The sequence below is a fragment of the Colius striatus genome, chromosome 8 (genome assembly GCF_028858725.1).
Source record: "Colius striatus isolate bColStr4 chromosome 8, bColStr4.1.hap1, whole genome shotgun sequence".
Classification (NCBI taxonomy): Eukaryota; Metazoa; Chordata; class Aves; order Coliiformes; family Coliidae; genus Colius; species Colius striatus.
The window spans coordinates 32,326,288-32,344,829 of NC_084766.1; positions in this window are offsets into that span (position 1 = coordinate 32,326,288).

Below are 18,542 nucleotides of genomic sequence, written 5' to 3' on the forward strand. Positions count from 1 at the left end.
GCTTTATTTTGTTTTCTGCTCTGTGAGCCTTTAGTCAAATATCCCACATACTCATCACTTGGACAGCTTTAAGCACAATACAGAGGCAAGTCTAGGCACTGCATTAATATATCTTCTTGTTGTCTCTCTGTAGATTATCCTCTATTACTGTAATTCATAACTCCAGCCCTTTGTGTACATGCTTCCATTCTGGAAATGTAATATCATTGTTAATTAAACAGCATTTTAAGAAGTCAGCTGATAGCTCCTCTCAGCTTCTAGGAATTAACCTCACCTGGCAGCAAGCTGCTGGTTAGGGCTCAAGTGAAGTGAAGGCGGGGAAAGGGAAAGACATCAAAGAACTAGTCACCACCAAAACTTCATCCTCCACAAATTCTAGGTGTGGAAATGTTTTTCAGCCACAGGGATCCTCCCTCTTCTGGATTTCCAAATAACTATAATTATCAGAATTCCCTTTTTCACCTCCCCCTGGCCTGATTATCTCATCTCTCTCATTTGAGCTTGCTTCTTATGAGCAATACATTCACGTCCTCCATGCTTTATTACCTTAATCCCCCCCAAAAAGGCTTAATTTGGTTCAGATGGTGCTAATTTAACAAAGCAAGGCTCAGGGACGGCATTGTCCTGGTGGTCTGCTTTCACCTACGAACAAGAGTTTGTTCCTAATCTAAAAGGTCTCCTTGGGATTTGTGTCATGTTCTTTCCTGGAGCTCCCTCTGAGACCACGGGTCAATATTGGTTTATGAAGAGGACAGAGTTGTCTTGGTAGCCAACCAGTGCTTGAAATTCATGTCAGATTTGGAAATCTAATGTTTAGCAGCCTCCAATTATATTTTTTCCCCTACAATTAAACATGTTTCTTAGCAGAAGGCATGGAATAAACAAAGAAACTGCATCCCAAATTGAGTTCTCTCTGAGGAGCCTCATCTCAAAATCCAGATACCAAAATCACTAATCTTTCTGGCTATAACTTTTAGGATGTTGACAAAGCACATATTCTGTGATAAAGAGTACAGTATGGATATACAGCTGAGACAAGGAGATGATTTAACTCTGAAATAGATAAGAAGGGTAAATTTCAAGGACTACACAAGGAATTCATCCAGCATTGGAGGTGGAACAATATCTCTCCTGAGTATTATTAATGCACCTCAATTCTTTGTTCTCTCTCCTTTTTTTTTTTCCTTTTTTTTTGTTCACTATTCTTAATAACATATTTGGAAACTTATTAAACTCACAAATCAAGACTTGAGGTTAAAGGCAACCCAATCTAACTATCTTATTATTTATAAAAAGATTATCATTAAACATCTTGCAGGGAAATTCAGAACCAGTGCAGAATCTGGAAGGGGAAAAAAAGTGCTGAAAAAAAAAATGGCTAATGTGTCTACTTTTTAATTAAATGTAAATATAATTTGCAAGGCTTATGGGTTTTAAACAGAGAAAATTTACTCTGTGTAATTTCCTTTCTTGTTAACCTTATAGACAGCAGTGTAAGTAGGGTTATTCAGAAGAATTTTGTAGCTATTAAGCCAGCTGCTGCTTCCAGATCCATTATTGCAGATGACTCGGACGCATCCAAGGTTCCACCTGAAGTTCCTAATTTGCAATGACACCATAGTGATTTCAAGCATTAAAACGAGATTTGTGAGACAACCTAGTTTACAGCTTGTTTGGGATGTCAGCAGATTTTTCATCTTTATTACTCCAGACAGATAGCAAGGCTCTTATCTGTACATACCTCATCAGATTGACTCAAATATGCAAAAGTGAGTTCTTGGTTATTTTAATGTGACAAGTAAATATAAACCAGTTACAAATACAAAGGCAGGATAAATATGCCTGACAATACAGCAATGCCTAAATTACTGCCAGCTCAGTATTAAAAGTTCTGTCGTGGTTTCTGGTTCAAAGAGTCTCATAAAAATCAGAGTTAATTTAAGACTTAGTCATCCATGGGAATATTTCTCATTCACACAATGCAGGCTGTTTTGTACAGGTCTGTTTATATGATTCAACTATGGAGAAGGAAAGTGCTCCTTAATAAGATTGGGATACCAGGTTATGGTAGATCAAATGTTGTAAAATAGCATTGATTTTCATGCCAGATCACAATTCAGACAACATGAAGAAGTCTGCAGGCTGGTTGTCTGGTGAGTATGGTGACAAGTGGGCAAGTCTCTCTCAGCATTGTGCAGTTCCAGTAATGGAAGAAATTCTTCAACCAAGACAGTCAGAAATAAAAAGTGTTTTCATCAAATGAAGAGAAATAACTGTTCCTAAGCCATATCCAGTCATACAATTATTGTCAAAAGGGACCCTCAGAGATTTCCAGTCTAAGCTCCTGCGCAAAGTAAGGTCAGTACTAAATTCACACCAGGTTGCTCAGGGTTTTTTGTTCACTTGAGTCTTGAGAACCTCCAAGGATGGGGATTTTACAACCTTTCCAGGCCCTGTTCTACTGCCCAATTAGTTCAGCACCTTTGTGCCGTGGCGACCACCATTGTCCTCTAAGAGCAATAGGACAGATCCTGGCCTGGCTTTCAGACAGTTTGGTCCCAGCTTTCAACTGCTGGCTATTCTACAACTGACTGCTGGTACCATCTCTTGCCCAGCTTTTCCCAAAACCTGCTGTTGCTCCTTAGACATAGCTCCTAGCTCACTCTCCAGAGCCCTGAGGAAACCAAAGGATTGCTAACTAGGAACTTCTGTCTTTTCCCTTTCCCTCTCCCAGAGAGATCTTTCCTGGTGCACGGTCATACGGCCAACACATGCTGTGTCTATACTGCCAGGAAGCTGTGATCCAGAGCACTGCTCCCAGCTTGATCTCGGTGCTGGGGAAATGGCTGGAGTATGTCTCAGGTCCCCAGAGCCCACCTGCCTGGTTTCCTTCCCACTTGCAATGGGGTGAGAAGGGGCAGAAGATGTCGGCTTGTGTCTGGCCCTAGCGCAGAGCAGGATGCGATTGAGGTGTGTGTGCAGACCAAAGAGCAGGAGAGCTTTCCTGCATTGCACATTTCACTGTAGCCTCGGTGCCCAGGGAGAGGACAGGGCTGCCACCACGTTAGTCCTTAGGGAAGGGAGGAAAGGAGGTCTGGCAGAGATGAATGATTGTGGCCTTCTCTCCTCTCACAAAAATACCTCGTGCTGCTCTTTCTTTTAACCTGATGAGCTGGGGCTCCAAGCAATAGGTTTGGATGCCTTTCCCTGAAACCAGTGTCTTTCACAATGAGGTGTTTCCTCCTCAGCCCACACTGGGTTGTGAGTTGGGTCCTCAAGCTTGGTGCACCTTTACCCATCCTGGGGGAAAACAGGACTCCTCAGCCTGGTTGAGCTTTCCAAGGGCTATGCTCTAGCCCTCCCAATGGGAAGAGGGATTCCACAGCGAGTGCTTTTTCTCTGGATTTCTTTTCACCAGAGGAATCGAAGAAAATCTCTGTCCCAGGTTGTAGCAAAGTCTGGAAAAAGTCCTTTCCCATATCCTCCCTCTGAAGAAGGCAAGAAGGAGCCTGCTATGAAGAGTCACCCATCGCCTCTGTCAGGCTCATGGAGACTCTGCTGCAAAAGAAAACACTTTTTCTCTGCAAGGAGCGAGGAGCCAGGACACAGAAAGGCATGTTCCCAGCTGCTCATCTGGCGAGACTGGCAGGGCTGTTAGGAGGAGGAGGGTGTGGGAGAGAGGGAGGCTAGCCTGTGATCTGGGTGTGAAAGAATCCACAGTTGAGCAGGATCAATAAAACAGTGCCGAGGCTTGCGATGAAGGGAGCAGAGAATAGGATGGTGGAGAGTAAAAGAGAAGGAGCCCCCCTACAGCTGCTGAGAAGAGAGGGGTAGGTAAAAAGGGAGCTCCGATACCACCAGGCCCACGGGAGACTCAATGGGTTGTCTCATTATTATGGTGAACAGAGAGAGCTCATGAGCTGGGAAAGATAGGAAGCTTTTATTTGTTATTTTTTTTTAAAGAGTGCAGCCTCTAGGAGGGTTTTTGCAGCTCAAACGCTTTTATTTTGTGCCAATTACTTATACAGGGTCTGCATTATTCCCGTAATCAGTCTAAATGAAAGTCAAACATGAAAGATTCCTAACAATGAGCTAATTGGAATGCCATTACCATTTAGATTTAATAAGGTATTTGTAATAATAAACTTGCCTCAGTCTATAGAGTTGTCTTATTCCTGCTCAGATCTTGCAAGAGTGTAAGAGTTGACATTTGTCATTCGTTCCGCAGGACATTGGATATAACCTTCAAAATGTTTTAGTCTTGCAGTGCTTAGTAAATGTCAGGGATGGAAACAGAATCTATAGCCTGCTATTGTTCTGGCTGTGCCGAGCTCAGAGTTAACAGGAATTGTGTTAAAACTCAACAGCAGATTATATCCCACATATCTCTCTTTATTTGCAGTCCAAACATCTTGTGGTTTCGAATGAGTCACTCAATGTCCCCTTATGTAGCTGCATTCATTATCTGCATTGAGGTCTTGCTGAGGAGCTTCAATCTGGTTCCAGCACTGATAGGTACTACACAAGCACACGGGGTCTTTGCCTTGTATAGCTTAAGATCTAAGCAATTAAGTCAAAGCAAGCTCTATCTGGAAGCCAAAATGTCCCATCTGCAGAGGTAAAAGCTAATTAGAGCTCCATGCATGCTTACTTTTGAGAACAGTTCACCAAAAACAACAACAACAAAAAGATAAACTCTTGCTTCACATTTATGGGTGAGCTGGTTTCACATAAAATGTATGTGGGCTGAAAGACCTGGTGTCACTGTGCAGCCAGGGAAGATTTATTTAACTGCATGTAGTTCATACCACAAAAGCAAGGCATAATCTTGGTGAGTATTTCTTCTGTTAAGAAGGACAAGAGTGTGATATGAGCATTTTGTGCAATTGGAGGGAATTCCTCTAAGAAGATACTGAAAAGGCAGAGGTAGAGCAGGTGTGTGTGTGTGTGTGTGTGTGTATGTGAAGGAAACATACAGATAAAGCTAAATCAGCCAAAAGCTAACACAGACTCAGAGTAGCACGGATGACACAGAAAACAGGGTGCTGGGGGCATTCTTTAAAATCCAGATATTGCTTCTCCCTCCCTTCATTCACCCCAGGAAGATACTACAGGAATTCCTTCACTCAAAATGTTCCAACAAGCAACCAAAAGGGCAACAAAATGCATAACTCCTGTTTTAATGGGGAAAAAACCACTCTCACCCAATTTCCTAGTAGCATATCTCAGTGTGAACCATCACCTATCCGATAAACTGTGCTGTCATTAGCAGCAGATGAATTATGTTCTGCTGACACTCTGTGGTCCCAGCAGCTAGTCCTGAATGATCTGACTCAACAGAAAACTTTGCACAATAGCTCAAATAAATGTCAAATCACTGGAAACTGGCAAAGGCCATGGAAATTTGGAATGTTCTGTCTTGAGGACAGTCTTTTAATGCAATCTGACACTGGGGATTCAGCTGAACATTCATAACGTCCAGGAAATTCTAGGCACAGTTGGTAAAATGACCAATGCTCTTATAAACCTACTTTTTTTTTTTTGCTCAAAACTGTATGTACTCCACACCAAAAGGTTTTTCAGAAACACCAGCCAACAATCAATGGCCTTAAGTTAACCATATGCCCGAGAACTGTGCTGCGTTGCTGGAGAAAGGCAAGGAAGCATGGAAAATCAATAGCTTCCCTGGATGTTTTCAGAGAAGATGATTTTCCTAAGAGTTAAAATGTGAGCCTAAAATTCAGACATTCCTGCTCTTGATGGTCTGGTTAGATTGCCTGGTCTTCTGATATGCTTCACACATTAGGAAAAAAGTGATGCTTGTTACTTAGATCACAGCAATGTTGTGAAGCTTAATTTTTTAGAGAGGTGTTTTTGGATCCCTGTATGAAAAGTGCTATAAATATATACATTCTTAGTAGTATTCAAATTACTTCCTTTACAATTTCTTTGAGCCAACACATGTTGCCAAAAATGCAATATTCTCTAAGATGTCTTTTATTCTTATATCTGTCTGGAATCCAGGACATTTCCCAGCCTTATAAAGCATCCGATATTGATATATCCACGTGCAGTGTATATATATAGCTAATACCATCAGACACTTCTTCCCCCCCCTCCCCAGGAACCCAGGCTTGCTCAATGTACAAGATGGACGTGCTTAGCAAATGAGGCAGCTGTTCAGTTTTTATTTTTATGCTCATTGTTTGCTGAGCAGCCACATGTCTCGTAGAGTGCATACCATCCAACCTTTGTAGTGAATCAGACAAGGCTCCCCCACAACTCTCTCACTCCAAGTATCCAACTCTGCCTCGCTCCCTGCTCGACATACATATGTGATCACGTAATCAGGGACTGCATCACAAGAGAGCTTTAACTTTCTCATTTCCAAACTTTGTTTTCCAGCCTCAGACCTTCTCTCCGTAGAAGATTTTATTGAGAATACCTAGGGATGTAAAGCTCTTTAAAGAACAAAATAATCCCCTGAAGAATGGCATCACGTTGTGCAATGAAAGAGCATCACTGTCCTGCAGAAATGAGGACATCTGTACCTGAGCACCAGCCAGTTCCTTTTCTTGTGCTACTGAAAGAGCCAACACACCTCCAGGGCTGCTCCCATTTTTCTCCTCTGCATTGTGTCATGGAGCACATGCCCAATATGCTGTCATTAATACTCCTCATGAACCTGGAAGCAGGTCTGCCTGTGCAACAGGACTTTTGAGTGTCTGATAACAGCAAGATAAGCTTGTCATCACCTGTGCTTCCCCCTGTTTGAGGGAGCTTGGGGGAGATGTTTTCAACTTGCCACATTTTTTTGTATTGGCCAGTTTATGAAGCAATGGATTTTCACCCATTTTACAGAAGGACTTTAGTCCTTGTTTCTGTCTCCAATGTAAACACCTTTTAAGTTTGTTGAGTTAGGCCAGCTCAAAACTCAATTGAATCTGTCCTGCAGTCTCTAAAGGGAATAATCCCAATAGCTTTTTCTGGTTAACCAAGTAACTTGGGACTAGACTAGAAGAACAGAGAAATTTCAGTTTAGGAGCAGATTGGAGAAGAGCAGAGAAATCTCAGCACTGGATGCAGGGCTCCCTACCTTTTGCATCTTCAAAGTCAAAGACATGTAAGGAAGTGGCAAGAAAGCAGCAGTTTACACATAGGCAGAACAAAAGCACCAAGGGCTTCATCTTGCAAAAGCTTGCACACACTTATCTTTACACTTATGATTAGATCCAGTGCTTTTGGTAGCACCTTGGCTTCAGGAGGCTTCTGAGCATGGAAGAGAATGCTATTGCATTAGCATGCACTGTGTTAAACTGCTGCAGAGAGCAAACCCCAGGAGTGAACAATATACTCTGCATAGAGTCATGGGCTCAGCAAAAGACAGACACGACAGACTGCTGTCCCCTGCTTGGCAGAAGTTATGATATAATATGATATAATGGAATTTACTCAAGTATGGGTGATATTTTTACATCTCAGAGTCCCAAGTTTAAGTCCTGTAGGTGATGGGAAAGCAGTGCTGGAAAAGAAAGGGATGAAGGGGATAAATCACTCACAAGTCAGGGCAGGAAGATACCTAAAGATGTACATCTACATGAGCTGGCTGAGTACCCTGATGAGTTGGAAACTGCCAGAAGTACGTATTGCTTGCCGCAATACCCCATCTCACCCAAGCATGAAGTTGTCACAAAGTGGAGGACCAGGAGGTGGACAGAAGCAGACTCTTTGAAAACACCACAGCCACAGGTCCCTTCTCTAGGCTGTAACCCTCACTCTGTTTTCCCCCTGTCATTGTCCCATTGCTGTTCCCCAGGGTACTGTCTGCTTCTTGACACCTCATTCCTGACAGGGCTACAGCTCTCCGTTTGTACAGTGAGTATATATTGCAATAAGCAAAGGCAGTGCTCAAATCTGAAGGATCTGGGTCCTTCCCCACGGTACCTGTGTCTTTAGGGTGCCCCTAATCATCTGTCCTTACCATACGAAGCACAATGGGGCCCACTGTTCCAACTGGGGCTTCTAGGATCTCTTCTAATATAAAGCCTAATGACTATAATTATTAATCATTACTGTGATTATATGATTATAATTAATAATCATAATAATGAATCATTATAATTGCTCCACTAAATGACAAGCCCTGCTTCCTCCAGTGAGCTCCAGAAGCACAAAGAATGAGCTCTTGTGTATACTTAGTGAATCTCAAACACTTCTGTACTTAAAAGTCCAACTGTCTCTGTTTTAAGGACTTCCATATTGTATTTCATTTAGAAATCTGCAGCTGCCTCGAGTTGTGACCAGTGGAGCGCTGCCACCATATGCAAGGTTCCTTTGCCTAAAATCCAGCAGCACCATAAGCAAACAGAGATTGGCAAGGAGAAGGAATGTGCATATGGATGTTACTTGAGGGGTGGTGAGCCAGATATGCCTAACATTGCATTTTTCCATCTTAGATTTACAACTGAAAGTAATTCAGCTCATCAAAGAGCATTTTCAGAAAGCCCAAATAAAACAGCAAATGTAGAGGCTGCAGACACTTGAAAGAGAGACAGTTCAATATGCCCCTCCACTTGGAATCCTTAGGCATGACTGCTTCGGTGTTGTTAGATGAGGATAAGGGAGGAGAATGTTTAAAAAGCATTAATCCAAATTTTAAATTGCAGTTTTCTCCCTTGATGATGTGCATGCCCCAAACCCAGGTGGCTAAGTCACAGTGAGACACAGTATTTTACACGAAATAATCTGAAATCTGGTCAGCAGCACGTGACTGCTTTGTGACTCGTGGCAGAGGGTGTGGAACAGCTGCCCTTGGGGAATCTGCTGGAGCCACTGTATATATTGCATAGTTACCTTCCCTTGCTGGGCTGATATGAGTCACCGAACTCCATCCCAGGCATAAAGAAACTGAACTTGCATAATGTAAAATCCACCCAAGAGATGTCATTGTTTAGGGTTAACATCTCATTCTGGCATGCCCAGGAAGTGAGACGACACAGCATTAACGGCAAAGCACAGGCACTCTGTCAGGCTTTTAGAACAAAGTGTATGCTAAGGGTTAATTGATATGACTAGATTGCAGTGGTGGAGACTTCAGAGTCTTATTATCTATTGATAGAGCTGGACACATGGATTTGAGATGGTCTGTTTCTGAGTTACTGTAGCAATTACCATAATAAGAAGGGTGCAGTTAGCTAAAGAGGTTTTTCATTTGCCATTTCTATGTTACTGAGTACGATGATAGTACAGGAAAACTGTTGTATTGCCTTCTGAGTTGTTGAACTCTTCATATTTTTTATAGGTTTTGGAAGGAAAAGGGCCTCTCTCTGTTTCTGTGTCAGAAATGAGCCTGCACACAGCCCTCCAAACTGAGTTACACTAACAGAAAGTGAGAAAATCTGTACACCAGCCCCCTGTAAGCAAAGAAAGAAAGCAAAGCTGACAGTTAAGAAGGTTAAAGAGTGATCATTTGGGCCACTCATAATCAACAAAGTCTACTTTAGGTGTGCACTAAGATCAATATGTGTGTCTAGAATGAGTTCAGCAGAAAGACAAAGCGTTGATTTTATTTATAATGCCTTTGCTACATAAATATTGACAGATTAGTCTTTCCAGAGAGTGCATCTGCAGGATCTCAGTGTGATACTGAGCTATCTGATGCTGACCATAAGGTCCTTCCAGTGACAACCTGTGTGGTGGCAGACGAAGGCTTAAGGAGTAGAGTGCAAGTGCATCCTCAGCCAGAGTACTTGGGGCAGTGGTACCAGATGTTTCCCTCTGTGAAGCAGGGCCATTCCTGTTGTGATTTGTGCCTCTTTTCAGAGAAGAAAAATTGTGAGCTTAGAAGAGAAGAATTTAGCCATTGCTTCCCATATTCTGTTTGTAATGTTTGACAGGCACTAGATACTGTATGTGAGGAATCTAAAGATGAAGGCATAAAACCTGAAGGTCTTTTAGTGTCTAATTCCATCAACTGCTGTCTAGAGCTGTGCACCAAAACAACTGCCTGGGTCTGGGCTTAGGAGCCCCCATTGAGAAAACAGTATTCCTTCATGGAGAGGTCCTGAGACACCTCAGATGAACAACCAACAGAGGGACTGACACCCAGTGTCTTCAGGCAGGACTTTTTTTTTGTACCACATGCTCTGAGGTGGTGGGAGCCCAGAGGAGCTGGGGCCTAGGGCAGTCAGATCTTCTTCAACCAAATATGTGGATGTATAGATGATTTAATTACCACACTGTTTAGGAGAATTTCTAATCTCTCTTCAGCCACTCATGCTGACATCTCTGATGTGTGATACCATTTAGACTGAAAAGAAAATCCATTTAAAGCCTAAATGCTCCAATTACTTTTTTAGATGCCTGGGAGCAGCTCAGAGTTCAAGCACATGATGCTCTTAAAAACCTACTAAATTAGAGGCCATGGGGCTGGGAGGGGGGGAAGCAAAAGAATGTTAAAGTACATTATGTTTTGAAGGATGTGGTTTTCAAACTGACATGAAGGATTTTTTTTAGCTAGAAGTGTAACTTAATATGGGTCAAGGTTTCCAAACTGAGGTGTGTATTATGCCAGATACATGCAAGAAAAAAAACCACAACAAAACCCAATCAGAAAGCTGAGGCACTTCAGCTCATACCCTGAGCGTGTGACAGCCTCCTGTGAACATCTGGCAGTCCCTTGCAGGAACCAGGAGCTCCCAAATGCTGCTCCCAGCCTCCCTTCAAAAACCAGGCTCACCCAGTGTTCTGTGGGCTGTTAACCAACACGAAGCAACTGAGTCTGCAATTGCAGCTTGAATAGATTGAGGAGGGGTGAGGGGAGAGGAAGACTTTCAAACTGATTCTTCCAAATCACTTGAGGCTGCCAGTTAGGTTTTGTGATTCACAAATTTGCTCTCTTGTTATAAATAAACATTTCTTTTCATGATCATGTCACAGGGACTGGGCTCAAGAGCCTTGCTGGTTTTTTTCTCTTTATTCTTGGCATATCAATACAGTTGAAAGACACACACTCTTGCCTCCTTATACTTTTTGCCAAGCCACAACCACAAAACCATCCTTACAACTCCAAAGTGCCTTTGGCAGTTGTGACACAGAACGTATGGCTCATGTGGTAAAATGTGCTGGCAAGTTCCCTACAGGCCCCATCCAGCCATCACTTATGTGAAGAATTTAATGCCAAATAGCAGCTGTTGTGTTGAGGCTGCTCAGTATCACACTAATCAGTCCTGCCTCATCCTTTCTTTCCTGTCTCCACCTGCTGTTTTAGTTTTATATACCTTGATTTTTTTTTCCCCACCTCTCCTCTTTGCATCTTAGATTCAGACTGGAAGTGCTCTGAGGCAGGGGCCATCCTTTTGTTGTGGCCCAGAACCTGCCTGCCTGGCACAGCAGTAATGCAAACAGCGATGTCAAATAGTACAGCTGGAGCCCTGTGATCTCTAGCAGGTTGTGTGGCAAATGACCTGAAAACTGACTGCTGTGGCTAAAAAACACAGCTTCAGGGAACCTTTTAATGAACTTTTTGAAGGTAATGTAGCACTGCTTCACCTAACTGAAAGTATTTGCATAGAGGAGACCTGACTGGTTATTTCTCCTGTTTTGGCTGCCTGCGTGTGCTGCATGTTTTTGTTTGGTAGTTGCTAATGTTTCTGATCTAAATTGCAGAACATGTTTATGGCTCAGGAAAGTTGCCCAACAGATAGCCTTAAGGAAATGGTTTGCTCAGAGACAATGACAGTCTGCATCTTCTCCAGAACATGCCTGACCGCAAGAAACGTGCTTGGATCTGGAAGTAGAGTTCATTGTTGGCTAAGGTGCAGTCTCCAGTTTGATATGGCTGCAGAGGAAGGGGAGGTTGGAGTGCATATGGATCTGCAAGCCCTTTACCTTTCCCATTCATTTCACTGAGTTTCCCTGGCTACTGGCAAGTTTTGGTTAAGGTGAAGTGGGAAGCTGTGACTGGAGCTGTAGATCCTTTCCACTTGTCTGAGACTCTCCAATAACAGATGGGGAATCAGCCTCTATTGAAAAAAAATGGAAAAATCAGGACAAATACAAAACTAAATAAATGTGATGTGATTGATTCCCTCTGAGGTCTCTGTTTTCCTCCTTCATAGTGACCTCAGAGATGGGTCACTGTCAGAAAGAGAATTTGGTAGTTTGCTCCCTCCTCTGAGCTCAGGTGGCCATTTTTGGATGACTTGCTAATGATTTAACTGTTCCAAGTACGAAAGGAAACTTTCCATCATGTGAAGAATTGTTCATGGTGACACAATAGCTCAGAGAGGAAGTGTTGCAATGTAATTCCTAAATTGGATACGCCAAACACCTTCACCGTGGCTGCATGTCCTGCTTCTACGCCTTCTCCTGTCATTTGCTTTTTGACATTCTGGATGGTTCTGTCTCTATGTATAGTGCTGCATGACACTGCACTTGTTTAAGACTGTAGAAACAAAACAAGATGAGAAATACTGTTTGAGAGTTAAATATGATCATTAAGTCAACATATAGGAAGGCTCAGTCTTGCCCTCTTGATTATCAGGTGGTGTCTTATCACTGACTTTAGCCAGAGCAGAAAATAATTTGTAGTACACTGGAGTTAGGAGTGTTCTTTTGTCCTCAGCTTCTACATTTCTCACCTATTGCTTACTGTAGTTTTGACACTTTCTCTCTTGCTTTCTTTGAGACACAGACACTTACTTTCCCTCTTACTTAGACCCCTGCACCAGGCATCTGTGCACTTTAGAGGACCCTGCCATAATTAAGCACTAATCTTTAACAGGGTCCACTAGACGTTATTGCAAGGCAAATGAGTAATCAGGAAGGCTTTTAGATGCCAGAGTATCAGAGTTCCATTTCACTGAACATGGCTGCAGTGAACAGAGCAGTGATGGGATTCACGAGAGGCGGTGTTCCTCTGGGGTCCTGGATGTTCACATGCAGCTCTAACACAGAGCAGATGCACAGATACTTTTCTTCTTCCTCACTCCCTATCCATTTTGGGGTGTCCAAGGCAAGCAAGAATCAGCTCTGCACAAGTCAAGCAGTATGTTTTCCAAGAGTTTTCTGGCTGGCCTCCTTGCAGGGACTTTTTGCATCTTCTGCTTCAAAGGAGGTCAGCCACGAGTGGGCACTGTCCAACTGCAGCATCCGGCAGACCCGGGACTGACACAGGCAGGAGCAGGGAGCTCAAGGCTGAGGGGTTTGCTCTCAGAATTAGCAGCCAAGCTCTCCACAAGAAGTAAATCAAAGTTCTAGGGGTGGATTTGAGGGTGGCCAGCTCTGCTTGTGCTTTACAAAACATATTTTTACATGAAGTGATCCGCCCATGGTAGCAGTGACAAGGAAAAGGTATTTAGACAGAAACGATGCTCATTTCTTTGTCAGCGTCAATTTGAGAAGCGGTTGTTTCTGGATGTGCTTCTCTCAAGCACACACCCTTCATGCTGTGCTGGATGGTTCTGCTTTTATCCTGACTTCTTTCCAAGTGCTCATTCCTCTGCACTTCCAATTGTGCCAGTTGAATCTAACGCTTCTGCTACTTTCTACCCTATCGTCTATACTGACCTGTGGGAAGTCTCTCATTTACCAAAACTGTAACGTTTTGGCCATTACTGACTTTCCTAACAATTAAAACTGCCACATGCTTTGGTCAAAGGCATGATTGTGCTGTTTGCTGCTGTCTCCCATTAGGAATCTTGTTGCCTAAAACTTTCCGTGCTGTCCAGCAGAGCAGAATGGGCTGTTGACGGCTATGTGCTATTTTTTCAACTGTGCTGGGACAGAAATGGGTTTGGTAGAATATTTTCACACTGAATTGCAAATGATCCCATGCAGCTATTCTTTTCTTCTCAGCAAATATTTTCCATTTCTGGTCTCCAAACAGTTAAATGAAATGCAGTCAGTAAAATAGAGATCTCTTTAATCCTGGGATAGGCAATTGCAAACAGAATAGAGGACACTGACCTCTTTTTATTTCGCACTTAGGACCCGGAGGTGAAAAGCCAATATTCCTCTGTGAGATGCATCTAGCTAAACAGATGCTGAACTGAGTATGTTCATTTTAGTCCACTCGGACAGTTTATGGAGAGCAGAAATATTTACACATCAAAATAAGCCCAACACCCCCTCCAAATCCCCAAACTTGACTTCCAAACCAGGAAGGTCCAGCCTCAAATGTTTGTACTACTGGGTTTAAAGCTTTTTTACCTGTCTGTGGGTCTCTTGGTAAAGCAGAGGGTGATCTATGGCCCTTGGGCCCAAGCAAGGGACACTCCCCCACTCCTGTGGCTCTGCATCCTGCTTGGGGGGAGCAGCGCACGGGTCACAGGAGATGCAAATAGGGGGAAAGGGTCGAGAAGAGCCGTTGGGATGCTGGGCCGTGCTGAGGAGAGGGCTGGGGGAGGCAGGGTGGGGGGGATAAGATAGAGTTTTGCAAAATAGCCTCCTCGGATGCGGAGGGAGCTGCTGAGGGCGGGCGGGGGAGGAAAAACTCATGTTGAATGCACTTGCAGAAGGGCTCGACCAGCAAAGAAAGGGGCTGCGGTGTTTCTCTGTAAGGCACAGAGTGAAAGATGCTGGCAGGGGAGCAAAACCAGCCCCTCGCCCTCAGAACCGAACCATGAGGAATCCCCTATCCATGTGCACCCTGAACCCCTGCGCCCGCCACCCACGGAGCCCACGGAGCCCCGCGAGGGTGAGAGGCGGCTGCAGCCCCCGGAGGTGCCACCAGGTCCCTGTCGCGTGGGGCGGGAGGTGCGATTGGCCTCGGGGACCTGGTCGGGCAGCTCGTAAATCACCGTGAGGTTTTTATTCACGATTACTTGGGCTTTAGTTTTCTCGCCCTATGGCTTTGCCCGGCTGTGCCAGGAACAGCCTCTCCTGGTCTCTCCCAGGTCTCTCCAGGTCTCTCGCACTTCGCAGCTAATTTTTGCCCCAGCTCCCTCCACCCTCCTCTCCGCGCAGCCCAGCCGAGCGGGTCCAGCGTCGGGGTCACGGCCAGCACCAGCTCCGCGCCCTCGGAGAGCCCGTGGAACGTGTGTAACGCCGGGCCTGGCGCTGCCCGACGGCCACGGTGAGGGGCATGGAGGACAATGGTGAACGATTCAAGTGCTCTCTCCTGAACAAAAATAGCCAGGCGCTGATACAGTGAGCTATCAAGTCGTGTAAAGAATGGTTGTCTGATGGCTTGAAAATTCAACTGAATACCTGCACGGAACTAAGTATAAATATTATTTTTTTAAAGAACAATATGTAATTAAAAACTAATATTTAACAACTTAAACGCCTATCCTCTAGGAAATAACAGCCTTTCTTCGCAAAACCTCGAGATTGACTTCGCTTCCTCCTGTAAAATGAGGCCAGATTTAGTTCTCCAAAGATCAGGGAGATCAAGTATTTCAGCGCTCAATTTACAGCTCCGGGGTATGTGGGACCCTTTCCCAGCTATCTGGGTAGACTAGGAAATAACTCTGGGAAGGAGGAGGGGGAGAAGGAAGGAGATTTAATTCCCAAACACCGCAGTAACACCTGTAGCATTTCCTTAACTCCACGTCAGTGTGGCCGTGGCCGGGAGTGAACTGCAGCAGCGGGCAGTTAAATTGCAAGTAGGAAAGGGTCACAACTCTTACTAACAAACAAATCAGCAAACAAATAAAGACATCAGATTTGCTCGTTTGTAAGGAGCTGCCTTGATTTTGGAAGAACCCTTCGTGGAGCAATTCGGTCCCGTAGTGATATAAGCGGGGAACTAGGCAAGGTACCATCTGCCAGCTCCGTAAACATCCTCTCCTGTTGATGCGTGGACTTGTTTGCTGCGCTGAAAGGAGTGAACTACAAATAAATCTGTTAGTTCACTGATACATTTTGGAAAACAAACAAACAAACAAAAAAGTACACGATACCGACTGTGAGAGTGGTCCCGGTCCTGCTCCCCGCTCCGCTCCCCCCGCAGTGGCTCAGCTGCTCACCGTACCATCCTACCGTGGCCCGGCTGCAACCTTCCCCAAACCTTCCGCAAGCTTCTCCTCTTCCCCTTCCGTGCTATTTTCGTGAACTAGCTGAAAGGGGAGACAAATCCTCCCTTGCTAATCTCCCGGGGAGGTGGGAAGTGGAGACCCGGCTGCCCTTCTCCCTGCCGCCGGGCTCCCTCGCTACCGCCTGCAGCGGGGCCACCAGTGCCGGCTTTTTGCCCTTCCTATGGGGAAGCCGCGGGCAGCGCTACCCAGGGCTCGACTGCTCTGCGCTGGGGCACGGGGAAGCTGCGGAGCAGATTTCCCGCAGCCGAGGCTCTGCTGCGGCACTGCGTGTGGAGCAAGTCCCTCGCAGCCTCCCGCTCTCCTTCCTGCAAGGAGGGCCAGCTCCTGCTCTGCCTTCATCATCTCTCGCCTTCCCTCGCTGGGACCTCCGCGGCCCCTGGCCGGAGCGCTCGGCAGTGTGCAGCTCGTCTGCTCCGGACGGAATTCATTTTCTCTTCTCCGACTTGCGATCAAAAAACCACTTTATCATCTCTGCTTTTTTTTTTCAATAATATTTTTTTCGTTATACATCCCCTATAACTATCTGTGGAAAGTGAAAAATACTTGGATGTAGGCGATTTCTGGAGAGAAACGCCGTGTACGCGCTCAATTGCCCATATGGAGGAAATTAGCCCTCGAGTTCCGAGTTTCTTTGGACGGCTGCATCGAACAGCCCAGACTTCGCAGGAGTCGGGCAAGGGGGTCACTTTCGATTCCTGGCTGCTACCACCCTCCTTCTAAACGGCCGGAGAGGGGAGGGGAGATGCCGGCTCACTGCAGCCCCCCAGGCCGCCCTGACCGGTACCCCTGCACCGTGTCCGGCTGAGCGCACCGGCTCCGGGCAAAGCCCTGCCGGGCAGGCGCTGCCGCTGTCCCACTTGCTGCTCTTCCCCCTCCTCCCTTGGCCCTGCCACCGCATCGGTGTGTTTCGGTGCTGACGGAGGGTTCTGGCGGCTGTGAAGGAGATGACCGAGCACCATGGTCAATGTCCTCTGGCAGCTCGGGGCTGTCCCACGGAGCAGGGTGCGGAGAGACTGGGGCCGCGCTTTGCGGTGGCTGCCCGCAGCCTCCCGACCTTGCTCGTTGTTCCTGCGGCGAAAAGAGCCGGAGCAGCAGTAAGTGAGCTGCATCCTCCGGAAGGGAACGGCCAACGGAGGAACCCGGGGAAAAGGCAGGCACTTCTGCCCCAGGTATCCCCTTATTTGGGCACTGCAACGAGGTGAAGTTTTCTCAAACTCCGAAACAAGCTTTTTCGTTATTTTTTTTCCATTGCAGGAAAGGGAAAAAAAATAGACTGTAAAAGCGCTTTTAATTTGGAACTACTCTGAGGATGGATGCAGTTGTGTGGGAACACGCAACACAACGTAACGGAGCAATAACCCGATGGAATCACACACAAGGTTTAAGCAAAAGTACCCACGTTTATGTTTGACATACATAGAAAAAAACAATCTGGGTCTGAAATATCCCCAGACTCTGCTGATTTCGCTTTGGGAGCTCTGTTTTATTACACTCTGTATAGTCTTCCACAGCGCGCACATCCCTAGGAGAGTGAATATTTGGGAACACACATCAGCAAGGGAAGGAATTCAGCGAGGTTATGCGTGTCAAAGCGGGGTCCTTATGTTTCTATTCCAAGATGCCACTGAAAGCAATTATGTACTTCAACTCCTCGAAAAAAAATGCAGGATTTCAAATGAAACACATTTTAATTAGTGTCCTAAATGACACTTTAATGTGCTAATATTGAATCGCTATACTTTAGAAGTCTAGAGAATTATGTGAGAGTTGTTCCCTCTCTTTCATTGCAAACTACTATCCACCTCGTGTGGGTCAGCAGGATATAGATGTCTCGGGTGCATGGATGGACTGGGGCGAAGGGAGTAGAGCGAATCCCCTCCGAGAATACCCTCTGCTCTTTGCAAGCACGAATTTCCTCAGATGATGGGAGAGAGTGAACACGCACACACACAAATCCAAACAAACAATAAGAAAAAACAACAAAAAACCAACAACAAAAAATCCCCAACTCAAACCAAACAAAAAGCACGAAAACGATCGAGCAGAGGGAGGAGAGGGAGCTGACTCCCAGCAGAGTTAACTTCCCTCCGGGCTCGATCCAAGCGATGGGTCTGCAGCTGCCAGGCGAGGCGAAACCGGCCGCCCCGGGGTGTCCACGGTTCCCGGTTTCCACCCCCGCCCCGGCAGGGCCAGGCAAGAGCTTCCCGCTGCAGGAGGCCAGAACGAGAATCCAGCACATGGCAACTGTCTGTTGCATAAAAAGTCCCCCATCCTCTAGAAAAGAGGACCTTTCCTCCTACCCAGCTGAACACTTCGTAAAATGAAAAGCAAACGTTCTTTTGGCTGGACGGCAGGATCAGATCCTCCAGGAGCACGTTAAAAAAGAGTAATTGAATGTCTAAATGAGAAAATAAAAGTACTCCAGTAGTAACAAAAAATGTCGAACGGAACTAATGGCAACTAATAGTGGGATTTTCTATTTTTCTTCTAGAAACAAAGCTT